Here is a 27,863-nt window from a genome sequence, read left to right on the forward strand (position 1 = left end):
TCCTCTCCTTACCTCTCATGTGTAGACACTTTTTCTCCTGCATATTCTGTTCTCACTAGAACAAAAAAATGCTTTAAAGTGCACGGAGGCCTCCAGACATTAAAATAAGATGCTTCACTAAAGCTCTAGGAAGCCTCTGATCATTTTTATCTTCCCTGGTAAACAATTTATGTAGTTGCTACTTACCTCATTCCTCTGGTTTTCTCAGAAACATTTAGAATTTATGTATCTTAATTATTCCCCCAGATGTAAGAAACATGGCCAAATCAGAGCCAGATTTATTTGTATTTGTGGAAATTACTGAATAGGCCATGACACCGAGTAAACTTTGGCATTTTCCTGGTCACATGTGAGTAGATCAGAAGCAGTGTGGGCAGCGGGGGAAGTGCAGACCCACCACGCAAAGGGCCTCAGGGCTACTGTGCTCTAGAAAGGCCGCCCTGTGCTCTGGACCCTGTTCACATATGTCATTAAGACGTGTCTGTGTCTGTAAAGGACAAAATTCACCCTATAATAAATTATTCTAGAGATTTCAGAATGCTTAAAACTATATATTTAAGAAGGAAAAAAAAATGATATATTTTGGTGAGATATTAAAAGTTCTAAGAGTTCCAAGCTCAGATTCTATACTAGATTAATAATTACATGGCCTCGAGGGCCGACACATGTACAAGGAGGTCTTCCTTTTCCAGGTAAATTACTGGACTGTTATATATGCATCTATTTATTTTTTCTTTTCTGTCCTTTTTTTTTTTTTAACCAATTTTCCAAGATGTTACAAGACTATATTGTTGGCTTCATCAAGGTCAAAACTATTTGTCTCTGACCACCAGAATAGAAGTGTCTTAGGGGCAGAATCACTCCAGACACAGAATTTATATTTGTTGAATGACTGAGTCAGTAACTAAGTGAACATCAGTAGGGTCCAAGCCTCATCCCTTTGTACCTTTTCTATTACTAAATTCTAGTCCTTTGACTTTGAAATTATCCTCTGTGTTTTATATTTGGGATTTAGGAAACCATTATTGAGTACTTACTGTATCAGGAAACCACAGGCTTTTTATTTTTAACTTTTGTTTTTAATTACTAGTAAATTGCCAAAACAGAAAATCTTTTATTTAATGTAATGAACAGTATTATTTTCCATTGATTTCCAATGCTGCAGAACCTCAGAGATATGATTGAATATTATGTTATCCAATGAATGTAAACCTAAAAGAGATAGGGATGAAAATATAGTGATCAATAGACTGGGAAATTTAGACTTTAAAGTAAAGCCCTAAGAACAGCACATTTATTGATGTGCCGCTATCTCCTAATAATAGAATGCAGAAAGCAAGAAATGTTTGGATTTTTTAAAACACTGCCTAATTAAAGGAAAATAATTTCTTTGCATTTGTTAAATAAAGGCTCTAAGAACACATATAGTAAATTATACTGAATTCACATATAATTAAAATACTGATATTCAAAATTAAAATACAGATATTAAAATTCAGCACCAAATATTGAATACATTCTATGATCAAGGCAAAAAAATATATATAAATTATCAGAAATTCCTTGCATCATATAATTGTCAAGTGTTAGAGAGTTAAAAAAATTCTTGATCCTATCCCAAACCCTGAGTTAATAGATTAAGGAAAGGGTCATTCACTGTGGTTGTCAGCTTCCAAGATGGTCCCCAGTGATCCCTGCCTCCTAGTATTTACACCCTTGTAGAGTCCCACCCATCTTATATCTTGGTTCTTCTCTGTGACCAATAGAATACCGCAGAAATGTTGCTATGTCTCCTCTGAGGCTAGGTCATAAAAAACCATATGGTTTCTTCCTTCTTCTCTCTCTTGGATCACTTGTTCTTGGGAAGCTGGCTGCCATGTTGTGAGGACACTCAGTGTTGGAGGAGGTCATCAAGAGAACATGACTTCTGAGCTGGACCCTGTCCTTGGAATGTACTTTTCTGCCCACCTTTCTCACAGTGAGACCGGTTTCAAGGATGTTACCTTGAGAGAGTAATATGGTTGAGACCATCTGGACTGTGTACATGACTGAGTCCTGTTAAGGCCTCTGTCTATAAACGTCTAAGATCCTGGTGGGCCAGTACAGAGACCTTGTAGTACAGAGATCTTGCAGCCTCCCAAGACAAGCCTTGAATGTAAGTTCCCTTGCTGATTAAACTGCCACCTACCAATCTAAAATGGTCGGCCTCTTTCTTCAGTCTCTCCTTGTCCTTCGTGTATGGGGTCCACTTCCAAATTTCACCCAGGCAACTCCCACAGTTGCGCACCAATACTCAAGTAGCCAGTGGAAAGGCCCACGTGACTAGGAGCATTACCTGCTGCCAACTGCCATGTGAGTGAACCATCTTGGAAGAAGAGTCTCTAGTCCCAGGGTTGGTAAACTGTTTGGTGAAGAGTGAGGTAAATATGTGAGGCATGTGGGCTATACAGTTTCTATCAAAACTACTCGTTTCTGCTGTTGTAGTACAAAAGCAGTCATAGATAATATGTAAATGAAAGAGAGAGGCTCTGTTTCAATAAAACTTTATTCATATAAACAAGCAGTGGGCCAGAGTTGGCCTATGAACAGTAGTTGGTGAACCCCTCCTTTAGCCTCATTCAAGCCTTCAGGTGGCTGTGGCCCTGCCTGCATCCTCAGCCAGAGCCACCAGCTGCTTCCAAGTTCCTGACCCTCAGAAAGCGTGAGATAATAAATGCTTGTTGTTTAACCCACTAAATTTGGGGGTACTTTGTTACACAATAATAGATAATTAATGCACGAATAATCCAGAAAAGGAGACTGTGACAGATGAACTAAGTTTGGCTGAGTTGATAATTGTTGAAGCCAGGTGATGGGTAGATACATGGGGATTCATTATATTAGTCTCGCTACTGTTGTGTAACAACAAGTTAAAAGGAAAAAGAAACTGTTAAATGATTTGTCTAAAATCAGACCATCAATAAATCACAAAGCCCAGGCCTCATACCAGGTCTCTGGCTCTGAAGTCTTGTGTTCTCTGGGCTACCTCTTCCTGCACGCATAGCAACCAGTGAAGATTTAGCTGTCTGCCTGTTCTCCCCTCAGTTCTTCCCCATCTTAGTGCCTCCAACAATGTCCAGGAAAGTTCTTTGGACTTTGATACCATTGCTGTTGTTGAGCCATCCTGGAGACCTTTCTACTTTGTTATACCTCTTTCTACTGCCGACTGTAAAATTAGTCACCCTGAGAGATAGAGCCTTGCTCAAAGATCTGCAAGGTCCTAGCTCAGTGTGTCCTGGAATATCATATGCTTACTATTTACATTCTTTGCTGTCCACAGAGCACTAGCAAATCCATTATCTTAATTAATCCTCACCCAGCCTATAAGGATAGGCCTGGCAAGTTGCATTCCAGCATTTTATAGAGGAGGAAACAGAGACTCAGGAAGTTTATATGGTCAGACAAATAAAATGTAGCTGGGCCTGGAATCTGGCTCCTGGTTCAGCATTCTTTCTTCCTCCCTGTACTACCTCTCTAATGCGTAAGGAGAAACGGGTGAAATTTGGTATTAAATAAAATCAATTCACGATGTGAAAGTACCTAGCACAGTGATTGGCACATAGTAGGTTCTAAAAACTGTGAGTGTACCTTCTCTTTAAAATCCCTTTTAAGTTAGAAAAAACCCTGAAAGGGTTTTAATTGGCAATATAAATAACTTGTTGATAGTTGGGTACATGAAATGGATACTTGAAACAACTTGGCTCGTATATAGTATCAGATGAGTAGTAGACTTATTGGCGTTAGCACTTTGTGAGGTATATAAATGTCTAATCACTGTGTTGTTTTGCGTACCTCAAACTAAGAGTAAAAAAAAAAAAAAGAAAGAAAAAGAAACAACTTGGCCCGTCATCCATTGCACTGACTGCATGTACTCACCTCCTCAGAGCGGTTGATGAGTCGGATTCAGAGAATGGACCTGGGTTATTCTGCTCCTGTAGTTTCCCAGGATAACCATGAAATGAGATTTAGTGTTGTATTTTGGACATTCATGCTTTCTGTACTTTTAACCAGATATCCTTGGTGATGCCATTTACAAAAGAGGTAACACATGGACAGGTGAAGAAAGTGGTGGGAGAGCAAAGAGCAGAATACCAGATCTGATAAAATGCCAGTGGGTCATGAGATTCAGTTCAAAGCACATCACCTTCTCTTTCCTTTTGCCTTTCAAAAATTTGCTTAATGTCATATTTTCCTATCCTAAACATGTGGCCGGGAGGAAATACATTTTTGCCTTATAAATTTTTGAGTTTTTATTTTTTTTTATTGGTGGCTGTCCTTTTATTAATATATAGAGTCTATAAAGCAGTTATTATCTGCAAGGTAACTATGTTATCAGGGCTATAATCTTAGATTCTTGGCCACCCCCCAAACCAGTTTGGGGGGGGAATTTTATTTGGAAAATAAATGGACCTCAAGATTCTCTTCACTTCTTCATTCCAGTTGCTTAACGCAGTGTTTCTGTGGGTAGATTTGCAGTTTATTTTGTTTGAATTGTCTTGAAAAAATGATAGGCATATTTTTAATTTGCACGTCTGGTTTTAGTCACAGGCATGAGAGAAAATGAACTGCCAAATGTCTGGGAAACACAGCCCCTCTTCTTACACATGTGATAAATATTGTTTTGATTAGAGACAGAATAAATCCAGATTGCTGTTTTTGACTTCCTGGACTAATGGGTTCACTTTGTTTTTAATGTATGTTATAGGAAACCATTTCCAAAAACATCAATCTGGGTTATTTAAACTTTATTCAGGATAGTTGTGCATAAATCGTTTCTGTGAAAATGATGTGTGATTAAACAATTACAATTGGAGAAACTCGCTAAGGAATTGTCATTTTTATTCAGTCTTTACCAACACATTGGCCTTGAATGAAGTATTTTGGTTCTCTGAGGATATAAAATGTGCCAGAAGCAGGATGGGTAGTTGGCATGCATTGCGTGTTAAGAGAATGGCTTTTGGAATCAGGTATACATGTCTCAGGAATCCTAGCTTCACTGTTACTATTAAGTAACCCTGCACTGCACAAGTTACCAAACCTCACCAGGCCTCAGTTTCTTCCTCTGTAAAGTGGGCATAGGGACAGGACCAACCACACAGGGTGAGCAAGTAGGCAGGCCCAAGCTGGCAACTCTAAGTCTAGGCTTTTCCGCCGTTTTCCACCATGGAGCAGATGGGTATAAATAACAGAATTATCAGTTGAGTACAATGAAGAACTTCTCGACCATTAGGAGATAAAATACTCCTTTTTAAATACTCCATCCTTGGAAATGGCGGGGTTTCATACTTTATGCTTGGAGATCTTACAGAAGAAAAATAAATACCTGCTTTCGAGACTCACTTGCTTTCTGGCAACGAGCAGTCCCAGCCCTGTGATTCCTTAAAAAGAGTTGTTATCCAGCTGTATTTTAACCCAAACCAGGTCATCTTGGAATGGTAATCAACCAAAAGGAATTTGGATTTCAAATGAATTTCTGGCAATGAAGAGTGGTGTCAGGTCACTGGGCAGTGGCCTTCCTTCAGAAATTACAATGCGACTCTTGTTAGATAGTCTTTAGGCTCACGCTTGAAAGGGTAAGTCTTTGCTCTTCCGGAGGCGGCAGAATTCACTGAGTAGTAGATTTGAAGTAAGTTAGAGCATGGAGTTTCTAATAAGAATAACAATATTAGTTCAACATGATCGAACTGAGCTTCTGGTATTCTATAGACTCTTCATGTATATGGCAGTCGCTACTATCCTTTCTTTTGCCCCCCTCCTTCCCACCCCCCATCTTCATCTCTTCTTTTTTTCTGTTTTCCAAGAAAAGAAAAGGGCTAAGTGCAGAGTGGTCATTCTTTGAATTGTATGTGCCCCCCTTTGAACCTTCATTCTTTGTGCCTGTGTTACTATTTGTGTCCTCATTTTTTTTTTTTTTTTTTTTGCTTCATTTCCTTTTAGCAAATTATCCTACTTTTTCTTCTGTTTATCTTTGCAGATGCTCATGTATTCTGCTGGTTCTATCTCTCAGTCTTCAAAGCACATGGTTTCAATCCCTCTCCCGGGATGGCCGCAGGCTTTGTGGTCTGTTTCTCCACCAGCATTCCTGCTTGGGAAGGCTGCCCTCTCTTCACGGTGGGGGCATGGGGTTGGGGGCCCCAGAGCCCTCCCGTCTCAGCTGTGAGGGGCCCACACTGGCAAGGCGTGCTTGGTGAAGCCCTGCCAGTGCAGCTGCTTCCTGGGAGGGCCTGGGAGACACACAGGCTACTTTCTTGGAACAGCAGGTGAGGTGACAATAGATCTAATTCAGGTCCTGCTGTCAGAGGTGTAGTCCCACAGCCAGTTTAAGTCACTGTTCTTTGAAGAAACTGGTCAGCCTCTGTTGATCATAAGCTAATTCACTTTTAAGTGTTGCCATACCAGATGGCAAACAAGGAACCTGTCTGAAATTGAAGTGGAACCCAAATGTGCATGCATTCTGGAGAGAGAACATTTTCTGTCTTCTCCTGTGGCCTCTTCTCTAGACGTGGGCAGAGAAAAGTACAAAGTAGAGTGAGAAGAAACAGTTGAGCCTTTGAGAGCTCTAACAGAAGTTGCCTCCTGCCAGATCTGGATTGTTTTGTTCCCAAGTAAAGGCTTTTTTTTTTTTTTTTTTTTAATGGCTCTACCATAGTAAAGATTTTGTTTGAGATCATAGCACACATCATTTTCGTTGTTTAAACAAGGGAGGGAATAAAGACAATTGTTTGCCATTTGTATGGTTTCTTTCATTTGATCAAAAAAGAATGCTCGAACTCTGAGCAGTCATAAGGTTTAGACAGCCCAAGCTGTAGAGATGAGTAGTCAATTCAGAAGCGTCTAGAATGGGAACAATGACAGCTTCATGGGCTTGGGACAGTAAGTGGGGCAAAGCTCAAAAGCAGCTAGTCTGGTGCCTGGCATATTCACTCTGTCCTCAGCCATTACCAGCAGCCGTGACTGGGACAGTGGGGAAGCAGCAGGAGTCTCGGCAGTTTTCTCTACTTGCCTCCTTTCCTACACTCTCTCAACACTAAGTGCAGCAGCAGTGGACACCGGTCCGAAAGCCTTGTGTTACCTAGCATCCCGTAGGCTCCCCCAGACTCCCTTTGAAAACCAGGTGAACTTGGTTAGAGGCTGGTTACGTGGTTACAAGTTAGTGGTACGGGAGGACAGAGTGGGTTTGATTTTCATTTGTGTTCATTTATGTGACCTGTTTATTTTTCCATCTCTAGCGTCAGGAATCCTACTTAAACCTTCAAATGTCAGTTGTGACAGTCCAGAAACCCCTATTTGGACTTAGTAGTTAAAAATACATATATACGAGTATATACATACATCTTCCTCCTGGTACTCGTCCTGTCTGGGCCTGTCCTCTCAACAGATACAGGGTGCTCAAATCAGACAGCTTAACTGTAGGAGAGAAAACAAAAAACAAGCAAGTTCTTGTGAGTTATTGACGTCTTAACACAGTAGCAGTCTCAGGAAGAAACGGCTGGTTAGCACACAGCTAATCCCCTTGAAACTAATCTTCCCAAGAAACAATAACCAGAATGCATTTGTTTCTGAGCCTTAAAATACAGACGGAGGCATCTTTAAATGGTCCTCCATTAGACTTGAAACCATCTGCTTGTTTGCAGCCAGAGTATAAATTTTCCACTATTCTGAGCTCCGTGACGATGGCATCGCTCCAGAGAGAAGCAACACAAATGCGAGCCCTGTGAAGTGTCCGCCAGCCTGCTCTGCGAGGCACTTCAAGTTCATTTCCACTGATTTGATTAAGGAACAAAGAACCAAAGAAAAATAGCATCTTTTCAAAATTGAGCTCCTCTCCTCTAATATCCTCCTGGGCTTCTCACTTAATGTGCCTTCGTGGAGTACACATTTGCATTCGGACACTCAGAGTAATCAGTCAGCAGGAAGACAGTTGTCAACATCAGAATGATCTGCTTTGAAAGGATATAAATAAAATGCAGAGGCAAGTTTCTCTTAAAGGAAAATTACTGGACAAAAGTCTGGCACCACAGTGGGCTATGCCTCCCTTTGATTCTCAGTGTAGTAAATTCTGGGTTATCATTTTAGTCATAAGGTATTTATGCCTGTCCAATTTTCCATAACCAATTCCCTACAGCATCACTACAGTTAAGTGTAATAGCGAATCACAACGTTCATTGCCTAAGGCTATGGACAGAATGGTTGAGGTCCAATCATTGGTCTTCAGTGCACACACAGAAAAGTGTACGTGTGGCCCCAAGTTACTGATGAGATGGAACTTGTGTCGTAGGTAAGCCAGTGAGGAAGGTGTTGGCTTCTGTTTGCCGTGTTACCAGAACTGCAGTCGTTTATTCAAGAGTTACCCGCGAAAACTTACTCTTCTGACCACTTGGAATCATAATCCTTACCTGGAAACACTCACAGAAAACATCTTTTCACAAATACAGCACTGCCGTACTCTCAGTATATTTTCTAATGCAGCTAAGCGCAGTGGGCCAGCATGGATATCCTGGGTGTTCAGTTAGAAGAGGCTGAGTTGGACGGCATGGGCTTGGTAACATTACCTTCTTGCTAGTTAGATAAATTGCACAATGTGGATTGAAACGGCACATTGTGTTTTCTTATGGTTTTCAAGAGCACATCAAAATAGTTACTATGCTGCAGGCTTAGTATGTTTATTTTTAAGGAAATATAAATACAGAAGGAGTCACACTATTTTAGTCATAAAAGGTTCCATTACAATCTAGGTAATGGAATTTGAGTAGTATTGCCCTGCAAAATCAGATAGGAGGCCAGCAAGAAGTTTTAATATTTCATATTGTAAAATAAATTTTTTAAACGACAATAATAGGACATATTTAAAATTACTTAGAGGAAAAATCTTTTTGCAACAACTTAGTAAAATACATTTAAAAAACAAAACTTGTGCAAATTCTTATTCCCTTTGTCTTACCTTTCTCTCGCTTATTTTAAATATGGTAGATTTTGTGAGGCAGGGAAAAAGTTAGATAATCTCGCAAAATGTAATACATTTTGTTGTTGATTTTCCAAAGCAGTTAACACACTAGAAACAATCCCATCTTCTCATTTAACACAAATGAAGGACTCAAATTACTCTCTTCCTCCTTCCAATTTTCTTCTTAAAGGATGAGTCTTCAGGAATAAAAATGCTGAAAAATGAATTATATTCAAGTGTGACATAAAAGGTTGCAAAAAGTCAACTCCCCTTAAAACACTTGAAAGACACTTAGCTTTGACAGTGCTTTCTTTAATCCAGTATTTTGTTACACGTTAACCCCAAGTGTGAAATATAAATAAGATGGGTTAGTTGGTTTTTATCTTACTCACACTTTAGTAATGTAATATGCATATGCTTTTGAAATTTTTTTTGGGGGTGCAGTGGTTATAATTGTTCTTTTACTGTGTATTAAAATTAACTGGTAAAATTAATTCCAGTTCCCTGCAGTATTGACTTACAAGTAACATGAACTACATTTTATATCTGGAGAAACAAGATTCTGAAAGATACAGATGCTTGGCTACAGAGGAAGTTAAGAATACTACTTCCTTTCTTCCCTGATGGCCATGGCTCCACAGTCTCCTCCATTTCCATTCCTCCTCTATGGATGCTGGATATTTGACTGGACAGTGGTCATGGGGATGTGTGTATTTAAACCACCCTCACCAGATACTGCTGAATAAGTTACAGTGAAGGTAACTTGAAAGCAAGATTGGTGTTGGGCAGAGATTGTAACTCGTCTGAAAATATCCAGAGCTACAAAGCATTTGAACTGTGATCCTCTATCTAGAATCTTCAGCCAGAAGGAAAGAGTAAAATGCTGGCAGGAGGGTGATTTAGTCCTTAGGGTTGGGTGCAGCCTCTTTAGTGAGGTCAGAGAATACTGAGGCTCAGGGGTGTCAGACTGCAGATTTGACAGACATTTTATGTACGTTTTGTGTGTCTTAAACAGCGCAGTAAACAAAACATGGAATGTTGTACTGTCTGGAGGAGCAGATTCAGAAGTGATATATTTGGTGAGATTGTACGTGCTGGTTATAATTTTTCAGTTGCCAAGCTCTTAAATTACACCTTTGAATTTCTCAAAGGAGCAAGCATGAAGTTGAAAATCAAACCTATTTTTAAAATCACTATTATATACTGCTGGTTTCCCTTATGGTTCTATTTTCATTTGGTTCTTTAACAAGTACAGAAAATATCATTAAGGTTTATAATAATGTAACTTCAACCTCTAAGATATACTTAACTATGTTAGTAAACCAGTTTTTATTAGGTTGGTGCAAAAGTAATTGTGGTTTAAGAGGTTAAAAATAATTGCAAAACCGCAATTACTTTTGCACCCACCTAACAGAAGAACTAAAATTCTTCTTTAACATCGTCTGAGAACTCTCTGTGAGCAAGGAAAGCTCATTATGGTAACAGGCTGTGTTGTTGGGGTTCCTTTGCTACAGTTAGGAATTCGCGTCCCTAACTTGTGATTTTAAATGGTATCTGGACTTCGCCCGTATTTTTATAGTGAATATTTCTTTATTTTTTTTAAAAGTATTTATTTTTTTAATAATTTAAAAAATTTTTTCAATTACAGTTGATATATGATATCATACTACCTCCTCCACCATCTTGACTGGAAATCCTCAAAACTCTTTTTAGTCAGAAATATATTAACAGGCTCTCACCGTCTCACTGGGACTGCCCTCCACTGGTCTCCCAACCTCTGTCTCTCCTCTCTCCTCCCCACTTTCCCTTTGGCTGCACAGCTTGCTCTCCCAAATATAACTATGCCTCCATGTTAGGCACCTGCTCGAAATCTCAGCATCTCCTCGTTCTTCACGGGAAACCCTGACCGCTCACCACGCTGTGTTCCCAGCCTAACCCCAGCCACGTGGAACTGCACCCTGTCCCTGGGACACCCCCATCCTTTTGCATTTGCACATTCTGTTGACTCTGCCAGTTCCCCTTTCCACTTGTCTTCTGGAAGCACCTCCCTTAGGACTCATGGGTCACCACCACGGGAGGCTGGGCTTCGTGGCACGTGCCATGCTCCGTCGTGCTGGCTGGTTTACGTATCTGCATCCTGGAATGGGCCTTGACCGGAGGGTGGCTTCTCTGTGTTCTCTTGGTGCCCAGCTTGTGGTGGGTGTGCATTGAAGAGCGATGTTACACCCTTGCCGGTGATCCCATGTTTGCTTGTATGTTCCCAAAAAAGGTGGGACTATATACTGCGGCTTGAGGCTGTACCATTGTCCTGGTGGGAGATCCTTAGGGACAGGCCCTGTCCCAGGGAGTCACAGAAGGGTGGGCTAGGGAAAGAAATGTTTTTGTTGGGGTTTAGAACACTTGCAGTCAGTTTGGCAATACCTTTAGGTCAAGGGACCTTAACCAACATTCTAAGAGTTTATGAATCTGAGGCCAGGATTCCAGTCTGAACTCTGGCACGGAGCAGCCATGCAGTTTGGGCAAGTCTCATGCCCTTTGCTTCAGTGTCCTCATCACTAAACTCAGGACTTGGACCAGGCAGTCCCTGCGGTTCCTGCATTGCCACAGGGCAGCTCTTCTCATGGAGACTGAGTGTGCACACTGCAGGGTGGGGTGACCCATTGAGCTATTCCCCTAGGTGGTCACATGACAGTCACATGATCAGCTGGCACCTGTGTGAAAACACCTCTGTCCTCATAGAGGGGGGTTAGAACCTGAATTTGGGATGTTGCAAATGGAATTCAGTGTTCCCTTCACCTTTTTTGCTCTGGAGTTGCGAAATTTGAACTTTTTAAAAGGACACAACATAGCTTTGTGGGTAACTAGGGATATAAGGTGGCAATTTGCTTTTGGGAAAGACGTCCAGCATGCCTCTCTGTAGGTGCATTCTGAATACTTTGGCTGTCGTGAATTGAGTGTCACATGTCAGCCCCTCAGCGTCATTAATAACTGGTATTCTATCAGCCGTGATACGTGTGCCTCTAAAAAATGTCATGGTCCGTTTTTTACCAAATATCCTGATGATCTGTAAATGAGTTGAATATAGTGAGTGGAAGCATTTGCCCGTCATGTACTTTTGGTATTTACATCATGCTTCCAGGCACGGAAGGCTCTGACTCAGTGTGGACCCAGAGCAGCCGGCCTCAGGACACAGCCGACGCAGCTTCCTAGGGAGCAGGTGCCCTGCGTTTGCCTGTACCCAGGCTAGAGGCCACTTTAAGAGGTGCCAGAAGATGGCACTGAGTGGTTGTCATGGCAGATGGCATCCTTCCTGCTCCCCCTGAGAGCTGTGTTTCTATAACCGTGAATGTGTTCATGTTTTTATCACAATAATGGTCTGTGGTTAGCCTGCTGTCATGCCGAGGGGGCCCTGCTTCAGTGCAATGATTTCTCTTTTCCTCCTTTTCTGCAATGCACTTGCAAAAATGGTTAACATAATTATTTCACCTTAAGTACTATGCCACTTGAAATAAATTAGAGAGAAATTGTTCTTCTCTTCAGGCCCAAAGAAATAGCTCCTTTGGCAAAGGAGCTGATGAAAATATAGCAATATCAGGTAAATTTATCAATAACTGGGCAACAGTAACTATACGTTTTAGGTTGAAATTCTAGTTCTGTGAAAAAACAACTACAGATTAAAAATGTTAAGGAATGGTTTGCAGATGCCCATAAATTAACAGAAAGCCTTGAATTTTCATAAAGTCATCACAGTGGGTTCACAGAAGGTCAGTGGCACTTCCTGGGTGGAGGTGGCCATTCTCACAGCGTATCGGCCCCCTTTGTGTCAACTGCTTCAGGCGTCCACAGGTCCTGCCTCTAAGTAAGATACAGCGCCCGTTTACCCCAGGAGTCCTCCAGGTGGCATTGCTTGGAACTATAGGGTTTAGAGTTCACCAAAGAGTAGAGTTTCTTACCAGTGACAGTCACCAAAATCCTGCAAAACCAGGAGCAGTTTGCCAGGAGAGCCTGGTGAAACACAGGAATTGGAAGTTGCTTAAGATTGGAAGGATGTTAGGTCGATTTGCAATGAAAATTACGGCATAGGTTTGAAACAGTGTTTTAAACCAAAGAAAGTTTGGAGCTAAGTTCTGTTTGATTGCTTCATGTATTCAGTGCATCAAGAATGCAGTAGTATCGATAGTTTCTACCTTAGGCACTGGATTAGTTTTCTATTGCTCTGTCACACATGAGCACAAACTTAGTAGTTTTGCGGCTGCTGAGCTGAGGGCAAGGTCTGATGGGGGGGTGTTCGAGACTCTGTGTGCCCAAACCATGCTGTGCCCACAGCGCCTGCTTTCACCCTGGGCAGAGGGACCTCCCTCTCAGAGCTGTACCTCCTCCTCAGGGCGGTGCTGCCACCTTCTCGGAGCCACCGTGCAGATTAAGGAGAAACAGTAGTGCCCACGCTAGCACTTACTGACCACAGAGTAAACGTCATTTAAACCTGCATCCGAAACTGCGATGGCCTTTTGGATGCATCTAAGAATGCAAGGGGAAGGCTAGGAAATAGAGGAAGCTGTGTGTACCTATTTATCACACCTGCTGTACTAATCCTGACATTTTTACATTTATGGAAAGGACTCTATTCTGTAATTAGAACAAAAAAGCCATCATGTAGAATCATCCCAATTTCAATTCATTAATTTTCCAACCTGAATATAGTCTGTAACAGTCCATTTTGTCAGAAACAAATTGAACCATGAAACTGCTGCCCTGTGAAATGATTGAACAAATTAAAAATATGTGTAAACAGTTAGATCAAAATTAACGAGAGTCTAAGAGCAGAAGCCCATTAACAAAAGAAGAGTCTTGAACTGTATTTGTGGCTCATTTTTGTGTATGTCTCCCCTCTCCCCTGCTTTTTTAAAAGTTAATGCACTTTTACAAGGAGTGATTTAATGACAGAACTTTAGCCTAGATGGGAACCTGAAATTTTTTGTTTGTTTTTTGCAACAGAACTCTGTTGTCCTTTAGATCATGAATAATTATATGCTGGAAAGCACACGTTAGATAATGCTGGTTCCTGGTACTTGACTCTAGTAGTTCCTTCATAAATCCTGTGGCCAGCCTGTCATACTCAAAAAAAAAAAAAAATACTATGGAAACCAAAAAAAACACACCAGTCTGTGGGACCAAAATATGGATGCTTTTAAGACAAAACAAAATCTTTCAATATAGTTTTTTAAAACATAGTACTACTGAGTACTGACTAAACATTAGAAATACATACACACGTGTACTCTTGTTCTAGAAAACAGATAGAGGTGGACTCCAGACCATCGTGAAAGATGATTAAGGAAAGGAAAAGTTCTTGACGAAGTTGTCCTACTGGGCTCATGGTTGGCAGCGTCCCTGCTCTCCCTGGAGCCACGCACGCGCTCCTCACACAGAGCCACAGAGCCGGGGAGGTCGTTCAGAGATGGAAGGCTGTTCAGATGGAGAATGAGACCACAGGCCCGAGACTCTCCCCAGCTCCCGCCAGCCATCCTGCTATCTGCAGTGTCACTGGTTGGCCGGGCGGCGAGTCCCGTTCTGCCTTCTGTCTCTGGGGACGACTTAGTGGACATTCTGTGGGAAAGTGAATTCACACGTCCCTAACACATGTGACCATCTAATAGGACTTCCTAGCTCAAACATATCCCATTTACTTCTGCCTCCTCCAAAAAACCGTATATAAGCAAAAGGGAAAATATAGGAAATGCATAAGTCCATTAAAAATGTTGGAAAACAGGAAAGCATTATCTCCCGCTAACTGAAAGACAGGTTAAGAAATTTCTGTAAAATGGAAAGAGTACTGGAGCAGAGAAGCTGCAACCCCTTCACACACAGCCGGGAGGTGAGAGTGGCCCCAAGCGGGAGGGCGTTCCCTAGAGGAGTGGCCAGCGCCCCATCAGCCCATCAAAGGGGCTCCACTTCCCCAAAGGGAGAAAGTTGGGGAGGGAGCTGATGAACGGAGCTTTGGAACTGGGGGGTATCTCCAGCTTGCTCTGGACTTCCATGACCCCGAGGGTAGGGCACAGGAAAGTTCATGGTGGAAGGCCAGGCCTGGAAGATGCTAACCCCGCACAGCTGGGGCTCTGGGTCGGCTCCTCCTGGGCTGCAGGTGGCCTCCCTGCTGCCTGCACCACACGCTAGAGACAAACAGGCTCTCTGCTCACACACAGCCTACACAGGGCTGCTCTTCCCCACTCAGAGGGAGGGCAAGATGGAGACCAACGGGACAGAAGAGAAGAAAGCCCCGGAAGCTGCCCATTCTTGTCACCCAGGCCTTTCCCAGATGTGAATAGGCCTCTAAGGATCACCTAGTCCGTCTTTCAAAACTGTGGAGAAGCCACCTGGGAGCAGCAGATATTTGAATAAATAATAATACATGAGAGGGAGAAACAGACACACCAGGATGTACCCCTGATTTTTGACAAAGACAGTGCAGTAGAGAAAGGATGGTCTTTTCAACCGATGATACTGGGATAATTAATTGCACATCCATAAACAAAACAAAAAATGTGGACCCACACTTCACACCAAAGTGGCTCCTTAGACCTAAACATAAAACAGAAAACTAAATCGGGGGTTGGGGGCAGGGAATGGCATAAAATCTTTGTGACCTGCATTAGGTAAAATTTCTTAGATGCAGCTCTTACAGCGCAATCTATAGAAGAACAAATCGATAAAAGCCACTTCATCCGAGTTAAAAACATGTTTTTTTGAACTCTGTCATTTGTATAATGAGAAAACTAAAAGAAAAGCAGGAGAATCTGATAGAAAACTGTCCACGGGGGCCTCTGAACCACAGATGATGCTCCTCCCTGGGTTGGAAGCTTGCTGCCTCAGGGCGTTCTCCTGCTCAACCCACGCCCCTCCTGCGCACCCCTTTCTCCACCAGGTAAGAGCAGAAGGGGAGCAAAACCATAGTTTCCTGAGATCAAAACTCTGGTTTTAGGAAAAGCCACATAGTGTACTTCCCTTGAATGCCAGAAAATAGGGAAATTGAGGGAGCTGGGAAGAACAGTGGTTCAGAACCAAGCAGCCCTGCGTTTCTATCCTAAGGCCTAAGTTTAGTAGCTGTGGGCATGTGACCTAACCTTTCTGCGGGTCAGTCACTGCACCTATAAAGTGGGAAACATCGTGAGAATGAAAGATAAGGGACGCCCAGTGTCCCCAGGCATCAGTACGGTGGCCGCCAGAGCCCGTGCCACTTCATCAGGTGTGCCCAGGGATTAGTACGCCTCTTGGTTTTCTTTGCTGGCAAGGGAAACAACTGTCAAATGTGAAAATGCATGCAAGTGTAAGGTTTCTGTTGGGTAATTGTTTTCTATAAATTCTAGCTGATTTTTTTGCTAGAAGAGAAGGTCCAGGCTCTAACATTTTAGAGGGGATTAAACATTCCTGTGCAGGATGGAAAAATTCAAGAAGGCAGCCAGGAAAACAAATATCTTGAAAAGGCTTAGAGTCAAGAGGTGAGGGTGGAAGAATTTGACACAAGGGAAAAAGAAAAATGCAGAGCTACTGGTGGTGTATTTATTACAGGAAGGTTTTCCCATAGAGGGTCAATCTGGACTTCAAATGGGGAAGCTGGACAAAAAGAAAAACTCCGAGATACATTAGAGGAAGCCTGCTACTGACCACAGGGGCTTGATGCCTGGGGGTGGGACCCAAGGACATAGCAAAAGCCTGCACTACCAAGCAGGAAAGATGTTGTCGCTTTGGCACGTGTTCCTAAGATGTGAAAGCAAATCTGCCAACACTTATCAGCCCCACCACTCCTTCCAAACTCCCCCTGATTCTTGTGAAAATGAAGTGTGATAGAAAAAAACAGTTATAATCCCTGTGAGTGTTCGCACCTTTCCCATCCCCAGGTGTGTTCTTTCTCTACCGGCACAGTCCCTAGGCTTGTGTATAGAGCAGAATAATTAGGGGTTGGTGTGGGGTGGAGATGACAGGTTTGATCACTTTAGAAGGGAAAGGGCAGATGAGAGAGGAAGAGATCTGGAAGTGGAGAGGAGCAGAGACCAGCGCCTGTGAGTGCGGGGGAGCTTGGGGTAGGAGACGGGCATCAGAGGTCAGCTGCCTGGCAGGGGCCAAGTGAGAGGCCACAGGGAGCTCAGCTCACAGGAGGTAACTCAGGTTGCTTCTGCACTGACATTGGCACACTGCGCGAGAGGAAGGCCTGGTGGGGTTTCACCTCGGAGGGCAAGACTGTAACCAACAAGAAAGGGAAATAAATAGCTGCACAGAATGTCAAAGAACATGCTTTGGGTTTCTCAGTGAGGCTTAAAATATCAGACCATAACAACCAAGAGAATGTACCTCAGAATACACGAGAAGAATGAACTCATCAGAAAATTGGCCAATGTAATGAAGAGAAGTTTAAATTATAATTTATGGGAGAAAAACATATGCCCAGACAAAGCCTTCAGAGTACGTAGAATTATAAACAGCAAATACGACATATTTAGTGGAGACGGTGCCTAGCTACTTCCAGAACATAACAGTGATGAGATTTAGGAACTTTCATAGCCTGGCATAATCTGGGTTGTTCCCATATAAAGAATAAGGGTTATTAAGGTGTACTTGAAGTATAGTAGAAATAAACCCCTAAATGGGCCTGCCCCTGGGTTGGGGGAACAGCCCAGTGATGAGGAAATAGGTAGGCTTTTTCTATTTTCCCATTAGCCGCCCTCAGCCTGCTGGCTTTCGTCGTGGTCACAAGGTGGATGCCCCAGCTCCAGGCATCATATCTGTATACACATGTCCAAAGGCAAGCAGGGGTGGGGGGTAGCTCCTTTTCAGAGTCTCTGTTTATTAGCGAGGAAAACCTTGCCCAAAAGTCCCCTAGCAGATTTACTCTCAAGCCCCGCTGACCAGGATTTCGTTACTGGCTCGTGCCTAACAGTTGGAGAGCATTTTTGACTTGGGGAGTGAAAGAGGGGCTGTTACAGTCAAGAGGAAGTAGAGACTGATTGGGGAGGGAAGGCATTAAGTAGCAATAAAGGGAATATGTCTTGTTCTGATAGATGCAATGTGCAGTGAGCTCTGAGTGTCAGGAAGATGCATACGCGATGGGAGATGCATGAAATGACCAAAAGGAAAGAGGGACAGGCAGTGGGACGTGCTGGATGAAGACATAAGATCACGACAGGCTTCAGTGTTGAAGGTCAGAAAACACAGGTTAAAATTTAAGCAGGATAAACATAAGGGTTCACATTTCTTTTTCTTTTTTTTTTTTTTAAAGAAAATCAATCACAAAAAGTAGAGGGGAAAAAAAAATCTGACCCAACGAAGTACACGTGAAAAAAGCAGGCCTGTCTCTGGCTGCAAGTTCAAATGAGCTGGAAGCAAGGCTGCCAAGAAGCTTATGTAACCAGAGGCTGCAGGAAGAGAGTCGCATCCAGAACAAAGGGGCACGACCCCAAGTCCTCCGGGGCCCAGCTCTGGCCTCCACTCCTGCCCAATCTCTTTCTCTGGATTTTTCCGCCACCTTCGTTCTTTGGCATCACACCCTCACTGCTCAGAAAGCCCCTCTCTGGCTGCTCAGCAACACCTTCCCTCGATTAACACGGTCGAGTGCTTGCTTCCTCAGCCCTTCCTTACCTTGGCCCTGGCCCCAAGTGGAACTGCTCACGGCTGCCTCGTTTCCCCACTGAGCTACTGCCTAGTGCTTGCCAGCCCCTCAGCCCTGCGCCCCTCACTGGGGACCCAGGCCCTACGTGGAGGGGCTTGGAGGATCCCACGAGTCCACAGAGTTCCTGGCTCCAATAGCAGGGTTCACGCCTGTTCATGGGTCTAATGAATTAATAAGTGAACGTTCCAGCTGTATTCTGGGCACTGAGAGTCATGGCTCTCAAACTGTAAAGTGCCCCTCGGAGCTCATTCAAATGCAGATTCTGATCAAGCAAATCTGGGGTGGAGCCCCAGATTCTGCCTTAGGACAGGCTCCCAGGTGAGGCTGCCATTTCCTGAGAGCTCCCTGCACTGCAGCCCCTCACAGAGGGGCCCAAGCAGACGGGCAGTGGGGAAGGAGGCAGAGATGGGGCCACAGAGGAGGCTTCAGGGTCCAGTCCAGGTGTGTCAGCATGGTGGCCAGAGGCCCAGGATCTCCACGCTCTTCCAGGGCTGCAAGTTCTTCATAGCAGGTAGCAGAGTTAGCCTGAGGGGAAATGCCAAAGGTGGGGTCCATAGGACTGTACTTCCCTGAGGACGAACAGCCAGAGCTCCAGCCTCTGAGCTGTCAATTTTGGTCTTGGGTATTTGCACCTGCTGAGGGCTTTGCATGGAAATAACTGTCTTCTCACGGTGTTGAGGCCTTTCGGCTCTGACTCACCCCGCTGTTTTGTTTTGTTCCATCCCATCTAGTACATGCTTTCCTCTTGTGGTCAGCCCTCACTTCCTCCAGCCCAGGATATTTGGGCTGCTGCGCCGAGCGTGCCTGGGAGGGACTGGCTTTTCTAGCACACTGAGGAAGTCTTGATACCAATGCCAGTTCCTTCCTGAAAATAAGAATGGTTTCTTCCCTTCCAGTGGTTCTCATGCCCTCGTAATTAAGCCTACATAACAGCATTTGTCTATGTGCTTTGCTGTGGACTTCCCTGGAATGCTTGGTTCAGAGGGCCAAAATATACATATACCCACGACCTGGTGTATGATTATTTATTTGGTGCAAACTTGTGTTTGCTTCCCCTTCCTAGAGCCACGTAAATCAATCGAGTCAGCTATGGGCTTTGCTAGTTGACACAGAATCAATTCACTAGAACCTGGCCATGTGCTCCTAAAATATTTATTCCATCTCCTCTTAACAAAATGACTTGCGGGTCATTCAAGGTAACAGGCAAAATTCATCTATATTTTATGACTTTTACCAGGGAATTCCCTGTTAGCAAACAACTTATCTCTTCTGCTGTCTGCTACTCGTGGCTTCACGCGAGAAAACAGTAGTCATAGTAGAGGAAGAACTAAATATTTGAAAGCATGTTTAATTCAACACTTATTAGATGGATCTGCTCGTGTTTCTAGATAGTAAGGGAAGGCGTAGAGTTCGGACACACACTACAAATCGTGACTGTTGGAAACTTTGTCTCCAGCCGTGTGGCTTACGCAGGATTGCGCTGGCCGGCTGCTGAACCAAAGGTCGGATGACAGAGAGCACTGATCCCATGGGCTAGACACCATCTTTCTAGAACTTTCCAGTTTCTGAAAAGTGTGTGATGGGAACAGAGAAGGAAGCCACTGCTGCTCTCAAAGCATAAAATACAGCTACACTGTTAGACTTCGAAGTAGTGAGTAGAACCAGGGGGAGTGGGAGTGAAGAGGGTATTGGGACAAGCTTCTTCTCTGTGGTGATTTTAGGAGCCTTGCGAACTGCACTTGACCACGGCTCCTCCTGGTTTGCACACTCTGCTGCATGTGGTGCAAGGGTAGCACTATAACATTGTGCTCCTCGCTTTTAGTCTCTTCCTGAATTCACAGTTGTTTTTCAGTAACACACCGGAGTTAGGTGATAGTGGCCTCCCCTAAAGAACCAAAAAAATCTAAGTTCACCCGTGCATTTGGGGCCTAAGAACAATCAAAACTTCTTTATTTCCATTAGGTGGACAAAGTGTGAACCTGTGATATTATATTAGGTTGGTGCAAAAGTAATTGTGGGTTTTGCAATTATTTTTAACCTGTTAAACTGCAATTACTTTTGCACCAACCTAATACATAGAATAATAAATTAGCTGTTATTATATTTCTGTTGTTTTGGAAAGAACCCACAAGAGCCTTTGGAAAATGTTCAGAAACGGATAAGCGCATGCATTTGACCAAGCCATCTGTCAGAGCCTCACCCTGATACCACTTAGGTCCCTCTGACCTTGGCATCCTGGGCGCTCACTCCAAGGTCGAGAGGGTCATGTGTATAACACACTAGGCGGTTAACCCAGGATCGATTCCATAATTAATTTCAGCAAAACTCTGTATTCGTTGCAGTTCAGAAAACCCTGTCTCAGCTCATCTAACACCAACACATGCACCACAGGCCGAGTCTCCCCTGAGCACACACACGCTCAGGAGAAACCCGATGTGGTTGGGTGGACTGTACGTGGGGTGCAGCCATGAATGCGCTAATTTCTGCACCGAGGCTCTGTGTTCTGATCACACCCGAGTCTTCGATTTCTTTGCTCTCAAAGACCCACAGTATACACGTTGGCAAAAAAGTCATTTCTTTCTCACAGACGAAACTGTGCTCTGCCCTCCTGCAAGCATTTCTGGGTGTGCACACACATCATTACGCCCTATTCCTCTAAGAAAGGTTAACATCCAGTTTTGGATTGCAAGAAAAAAGGGGGAAGTTGGGGACCCACAGATGTGTCCCCAGGGTGTGGGCAAACCACATTCTCAGTTCTTCACAGGCAGCCTCTCTGCGGGGTTGTGAGCCCCACACTGGGCCAACGCAGGTGGCGGGGAATCCTGCTAAAGCAGGCTGTGCTCAGGAGAGCTCTGGTGGCTGCCACCACACTAGGGGAGGAAAGGGTTGTCCTGCTGTCAGACGACTGTCTCAGCAGGGACGCTGCTCCGGGGCAGAGGCAGCACTGGCCACTTAGAAGGTGAACCATGCCCCGTCTCTGTTGGAGATCGTGAAGTGGCAGCCACTGTGGAGCCATGTCGTGGTGTTAGGTGATACCTTATCAGCCCCCGAAGCTGGCCTCCCTCCGTGCAGATCTTTCTTTATGCTATGTGGGGAAAGATGGGGCCAGATCTCATGTCTGCTCCTCACCCAGATCCGCTTTGGCGCCCGCTGTGAGACACCATCTAGAAACTCAGCCTCCACCTTCTCCTGACAGCGTTGCTCCTTCCTCTTCTCACTCTGGCCCTCCCACCCCAGCCCCCCACGCCCCACAGCACCTCAAGAGGAGGCTGCAGGTATGGGGATAGCTAGCGGCAGTTATAGCTGAAGACACCTGTGGGATCCCTCCACCTGGAGGAAGGGTCGTGGAAAGATAGTGCTGTAGGTGCCCTAGGTGGGTTTCGGTCACCTGTTGTCACCAACTGGGACAGCGCTGTGTCAGTTCAGTTCTAGATTTTAGAAAATACTGACTGTCTGCCTATGTGTGCCAAGAACCCGTGACATAGCAGTGAGGAGTGTTTGGTGACATTCCCTGTATTCAGCTGTCACTGTTGGTTACAGGGGCTGCCACTCACCCAGGAGGGGATGTAGGTGATGGGAAATCAAAGTGAAGTGAAAGATGCAGGGGGGAGGCTGTGATCAATCCTACTTACTGAGGCTTATCCGTGGGAATAAGTGGGAATTAGATGTTCTGAGGGAAAGGGACATCAAGTGGATGAAGGCCGGAGTCCCTCCCTAGCTCTTGGGTGTTTTTCTTGGAGAAAAAGATGGAGCAGAGTCAAGTTAACTGATCCTGGCTCCAGCTTTATCCAAACCCTTCATAAGGGCGCTGAGGCCAGCAATTCCGGTCACAGCCATGGGTGCCCAGGGCAGTTCTTACCCATCAGGGCACAGGGCCTGCCCTGGGGTGAAGGGAACGTGTTCCTCTCTGAGGCAGTGGAGGTGATGTACGGTTAAAAACCCCAGTCAGGATTATAATTATTGGTTTGGTTTTAGTCATAATATTGATTCTGAAATATTAGATGACATGATGGCGGGTATAGATGTTGGTGTTTGTCAAAGGGATACACACTTTAGGTGGGGAAACAGCACTGCCCTGGGGAGATCTAAAGAGGGGGGAAAACGCTTGTGCTTTCTCTGTGGCCCGAAATCGTGCGTGCATTTTACAAGGATCTTTTTTCTCTTTGGTGATGGACAAGGTGTTTCTGAAGGTTGGAACCCCCTCTGTAGTGCACAGGGGCCCTTTCCGTGCCTGCAATACTCACAGCTTGATGGGCGGACACACAGAAAGGGGTGCAGGCACACAGAAAGGGGTGCAGGCACTTACCCAGAGATGCCATCACCCTGTAGCAGCCAGCCACCCCCACTCTCCTGCTTTCTCTTTCCTGGTGGCATCTGTCAGTGTTGTTTTAAATTAAACGTTATTCCCCCTGAAAAGTGTTTATTTTAAATTTAAAAACAAAACTGTTTGGTTGAAAACATGGTGCAGGCAGTGGACTGCCTCTTGCCTTTCATCTCGTAGACTATTTCCCTCATCCTTTCTCATCTAAACTCTCTGGGTTTCCTTTCCATGCTGCGTGGAAACAGTATCCCCTTATACTCTATGACTCAGGACTCCGGTGCAGGCTCCCCGAAGGAGCCCGTGGGGGTTTGCTATAGAGCAGCCATCGGTGTTGGTGCCTATTACCCCTCTATGTCCACTGACCTGTCCACCCCCACCGGCTGCCACCCCCAGCCTGAACCCTGAGCCCTGGGATGTTCCTAGCTATCAACTTAGGACCCACAGATTAAAGGGGAGGGTTGAGCAGATCGGCATCTCAGCCTTGGCTCATCACACACTTTTCTGGGTCTCATTGCCCAAGGGACCCTGCTGACCTCCGTGCTTCCAGGGAGCTCCCTGACCTGGGCAGACTTGTGCTGTGAGAGAAGAACGCTGCCTCCCTCCTTGCTCTCGTGCTCCCAGACAGGAAAGGCGTTCCATACACCCTGAATGCCGGCCCACCCTTCCTCCTAGGCCATGGCCCACATCCGGGTCGAGAGGGGGCTAGTTCCCAAGTCAGGGACGCTCGGAAAGGCCTGTCTAGGAACTGCTGGTGGTTATCTGGATGGTCTGCACAACTGGACGAATGTCCGAGGACATGACTGGATGTGCCCGTGTCATGGCCGACACCACCCACAGTCAGACGGGCGACCTCGCTCTCTTCTGACGAGTGGCCCAGCAGCATGTTGCAGCAGAACCTGGGTGGAGGGTTTCCTCCTGCCTCTACGCTGCAAAGTAATGTCACGCCTACAGACCTACTCACTTCAGTGAAAGGTGCCTTAAAAGAGTAACTCACTTTTTTAAAGGCCCTTAGTCATTTGTCCCGATTTGCAGCAGACTGATTATCATACTGTCTTTACGTGATGATTTGCCAGCATATGAAATGCTTTTTGCCCTTTCTTACACAGAATTGATGTCACCTCCATCCATCTTTTCTGTCCTGCCATCTGGGGACATGTCTTCCTCACCCTCGCTTCTGTGGTGTGATGAACGTGACTGATGGCCGTTCCAGAGGTGTTGATCATAGTTTTTATGTATATTTATATTATTTCCTTATAATTAGTCATGGCTTGCTTTCATCTTAGGGACACTGATTGTTTTTATTTACAATTTCAATTCTATCTGAATTCTGTCCCGACCCTCCATGGCTGGGGCCACACCAGTCTGAGCCCTTGAGAGGACAGAGTTATAGCACCTTCCACCCAGGCCTGACCTCAGGTCACTGCTCTGTTGTCCCCCTTTGTGGATGTCCCCAAGGCACTATTCTTATTCTGCGCACTCCTGAAAGATATTTCCAAAATACATCCATGTAATTCAGCTGCCTTTTAAGCAACATCTGTTACCAGTTTTCTCTCATCTAATGAAAGAGACATCGCTTATTGGAACCTTTCTTGTTCCTGAATAATTTATTAACATTTGCATATCCCCTTTATGTGTTTTATAAATTGCACTTCGTTGCCAGATTTAGGCTTCTTCCTTTTTACATTTTCCTTCATCGGAGATGCTCCTTTAGTGGGTCACCCCTCTCTTTACCATGTGTTAGCTGCTTACACTGTTGTGATTTTGCCAATTAACTTTCCCTCTACATTTTCCACATTTTCTTGTTCTTGTGCCCTTTAGAAGCCTTTCTTTAAGAGGGAAAAAAGGATTTCTAGTTTTTAAAATTAACTCTTGAACTTCCTTTCTGGAGTTTTAAAATCTGGCTTATATTTGTGCTTACAGGTCAGGATAGGAGTTAACGTGGTGTGTTCTAGAGCCAGACTCCCTTGATTTAGAGATTTAGCAGAGAAAAAAATCTGAGCCATGTGGAACAGGACAAAATTTAAGTCTCATCAAGAATCCAGAAAATACCAGCAAACCCTCACGGGATGGACGTATGATCCAGCTGAATCTGAATCTCACAGCACAGGTGACCCTAGCGAATAGCAGGGTGATGTTGTAATAGTACAAACCAGAACAGCATCTGGACACACCATCAGGCAAGGGCCAGGCAGCCTCAAGGTTTGCAACTCAGGCTCTGGAGCCTGACAGCCTGGACTCAAATCTAAGAGCTGTGTGACCTTGGGCAGGTTTCTCAACCTCTCTGTGCCTCAGCCCACCTTTAAAATGATAATAATGGTATGTCTCTCACAGAGTGGTTATGAGTACCAAAGGAGTTAATATCTGTATCGTGTAGAACAGTGATTGGTATGTAATATGATCTGACTATTGGTGAATGCTAATTTAAGTTACAGGAAGGTAATAAAATATAACAGACATTAAAAGTTGTGTCAACAAAGCAGGAGAAAAAAAGAAGTTTTGATGCACAAGCACAATTAGAAATGCAGGAAGTGGGGAGGGTGGGAGGAAAGTGGCCCAGATTCCCACGCAGTGGCACAGAGCCACCTGTGTGAAGCCCAGGCCTGGTGCTGTGGACACACCCAAGTCCCACAGCCAGTGGGACCCCATCTAGATGGAGTGTGTCCACCCCTGCTGCAGCCCCGGGTGTCCGGGGAAGCGCCTGTTACATTAATTGCTTAGTGATTTCATGTGCATTTTGGACAGATAGGATTGCATTTAGGGTGCCCGTGACCTCTAGAAAATGTCAGTACCCACTGATGGAGTGTGAAAGGACAGAGGTGGTGCGCTGCTCTGACGAGGGCTGTTTGCATCTAAGAACATTGCCCAGACCCGGGGAGGTGGGTCATTCTCATCAGTTTTGCTTTGTCATTTTCCTGTTAGCATTCAACACCAGTTAGCCACCTGTAGAACCCCACGGCCCGTCACATTGGCAGATACATAATCATTGTAACAGCCCAGATTTAAGAAATGGCGGTAGCTAATCAAGCATGCTTGGCTTCCTGTTCCAGAAGCCTCAGAAGTGGCACATACCTGCGGATGGTTGGAAGGCAAGTGTCTGGCTTCTGCAGGCACTTCACTCTCTATAGAAAGTAATTGGCATTCTCAGAATATCTGTGAGGTTTTCACGTCTGCTTGTGGAAACGCTTGGAAACCCAAATATGCAGAGAACACAGGGTCAAAAGATTGCTTAAGAAGTCAACATTAAAACAAATTTTCTTGAAGATTGGACTGAGGTTTACCTGCCCTTGGTCAGCGCCTGCAGTAGTGATGTGGCCGCCAGCATCTCACCGGCAGGTGAGCGGGGGCCCGAGCTGGGTTCTGATCTTCCTGGAGGAGTCTTACTGTCCAGCTGAGACCAAGCTGATAAGTGGGCAACCATCCTGGTGGCCCCGAGTTTCCTCCTTCCTGCTCCGCCCAGCGAGCCGTGACTGAGGGACTTGGAGGGGCTAAGATTCCTGTCCTCAGGTCTGCATTGTTACCAGGCAGGTGTCCTGTCCTGCACGACAGCTGTGGCAAGTGGCACACAGTTAAGAAAGACAGTAGCCAAGAGTAAAGTGCAAGTGGGGCCAAGGGACTCAAGCTTCAGTCGGGCCAATGCATAGCTTTTATTAGTAAACAAATGCGGAAGTAAAGCTTGTTATCTCCAAGGTCTGTGAGTTACATGCCTGCTGGCTGTCTTCCCGAAAGTCCCCATTGTGTTCCAGCTCCTACTTTGCCTTCACACACACACAACCCCAATGGATGGCGTCATTGTTCTGAAGCTATCCATTAAGGGGGAGTGACCGATATCTTTCCATCGGGTCTCAGTTTGCCGAGACACTTCCTTGTACTGTCCTGGGAAAGGCTCGGGGGAACAGACAGTTCAGCAGCTATAAGGCCACAGGCAGGTAACTGTCAGGAACTTGGATGTAAAGCCCACACGCTGCAGTGTGTTTTCTGGGATCCCCGGCATGTGACCGACAAATCTGTGGTCCCGAGAGTGACCCTGACTTCAAGGTGATGAGTGTGTCTCCTTTGCATACCCATGAGAAAGGAGGCCTGATCTGCTCATTTTATCAGGCCAAGGTCATCGGCTGAATTAGAACGTCTGGCTGCTACTACAGACCGGAAGCTGTGGTGGGCACCGCTCCACAAGTATTTACGGAGCACCCCCTCGTAGTGCGTTGTAGGCCCCGGGGGCAGTCATGCCCGCTCTCTGGAGAGTACATACTGGGTGGGATAGACATTTAAAGCAGAAAAAACATGCACATGAACAATGAGAAAAACTGTGAGTGGCGTGCGGGAATTAAAATAGAGGCATGTGAGGGCAACAGGTGGATCCCCTGGGTTGAGTGACCAGGGATCTAGGGGTGGGGGGAGCAGGCTGAGGACCAACGCTCGGGCAGGACGGAGTCGCTGGTGGCTTGGGCGCAGACCCAGGGCTGGAGCGGGGACAGTGGGGGAGGGCACAGTGAGTTTTAGTCCAGAGCCTGTGGGAAACCTGTGGCAGTGTGTTCTCGTCCCGTGTTTTAAAACATGGCTTGAGCTGATTTGGGACGAGCGTGGGTCTAGGAGGTGGGTCCAGTGTAGCAGGGGCGACAGCCCTAAGGTGGGCGGTGCGTGGCAGGTGGAGTCGAAGGCCTGCTGAAGATGGGAGGGCACAGAAGCACCCACAGGGAAGTTCTGATCTGAGTAGCTTGGAGGTGCTGTCCCTGAGATGGGGCGACTGCGAGAAAAGCTGGCTGACGGGGGAGGGGGGGTTCAGAGCACCGGCATGTTTGGTTGTCAGCAAGTCTCACATTGTTACATTTCGTCAAATACTAAAATGAACCAACCCCTCCAGAGGGAGAGGTGGTGGACAAAACTCATCCCAGGATGGC

At 45.1% G+C, this 27,863-nt stretch overlaps 1 protein-coding gene and 1 long non-coding RNA gene across 2 annotated transcripts in view; one reads left to right on the top strand and one right to left on the bottom strand.

Annotated features, from left to right (window-relative positions):
* ANO10 (anoctamin 10) overlaps nt 1-27,863 on the top strand; it is a 149,326-nt gene that overhangs the window by 115,957 nt on the left and 5,506 nt on the right. The gene's annotated exons all lie outside the window — the stretch shown is intronic.
* LOC109443565 (uncharacterized) lies at nt 1,872-27,324 on the bottom strand. The gene is made up of 5 exons (XR_002136716.3): nt 26,244-27,324; nt 26,035-26,147; nt 8,981-9,197; nt 7,372-7,446; nt 1,872-6,535 (listed from the first exon to the last, which is right to left on the bottom strand). It is a non-coding gene; the product is annotated as an uncharacterized LOC109443565 (long non-coding RNA).

Source organism: Rhinolophus sinicus, chromosome 5 (genome assembly GCF_057876585.1).
Source record: "Rhinolophus sinicus isolate RSI-liver-muscle chromosome 5, RSI-T2T, whole genome shotgun sequence".
Taxonomy (NCBI): domain Eukaryota; kingdom Metazoa; phylum Chordata; class Mammalia; order Chiroptera; family Rhinolophidae; genus Rhinolophus; species Rhinolophus sinicus.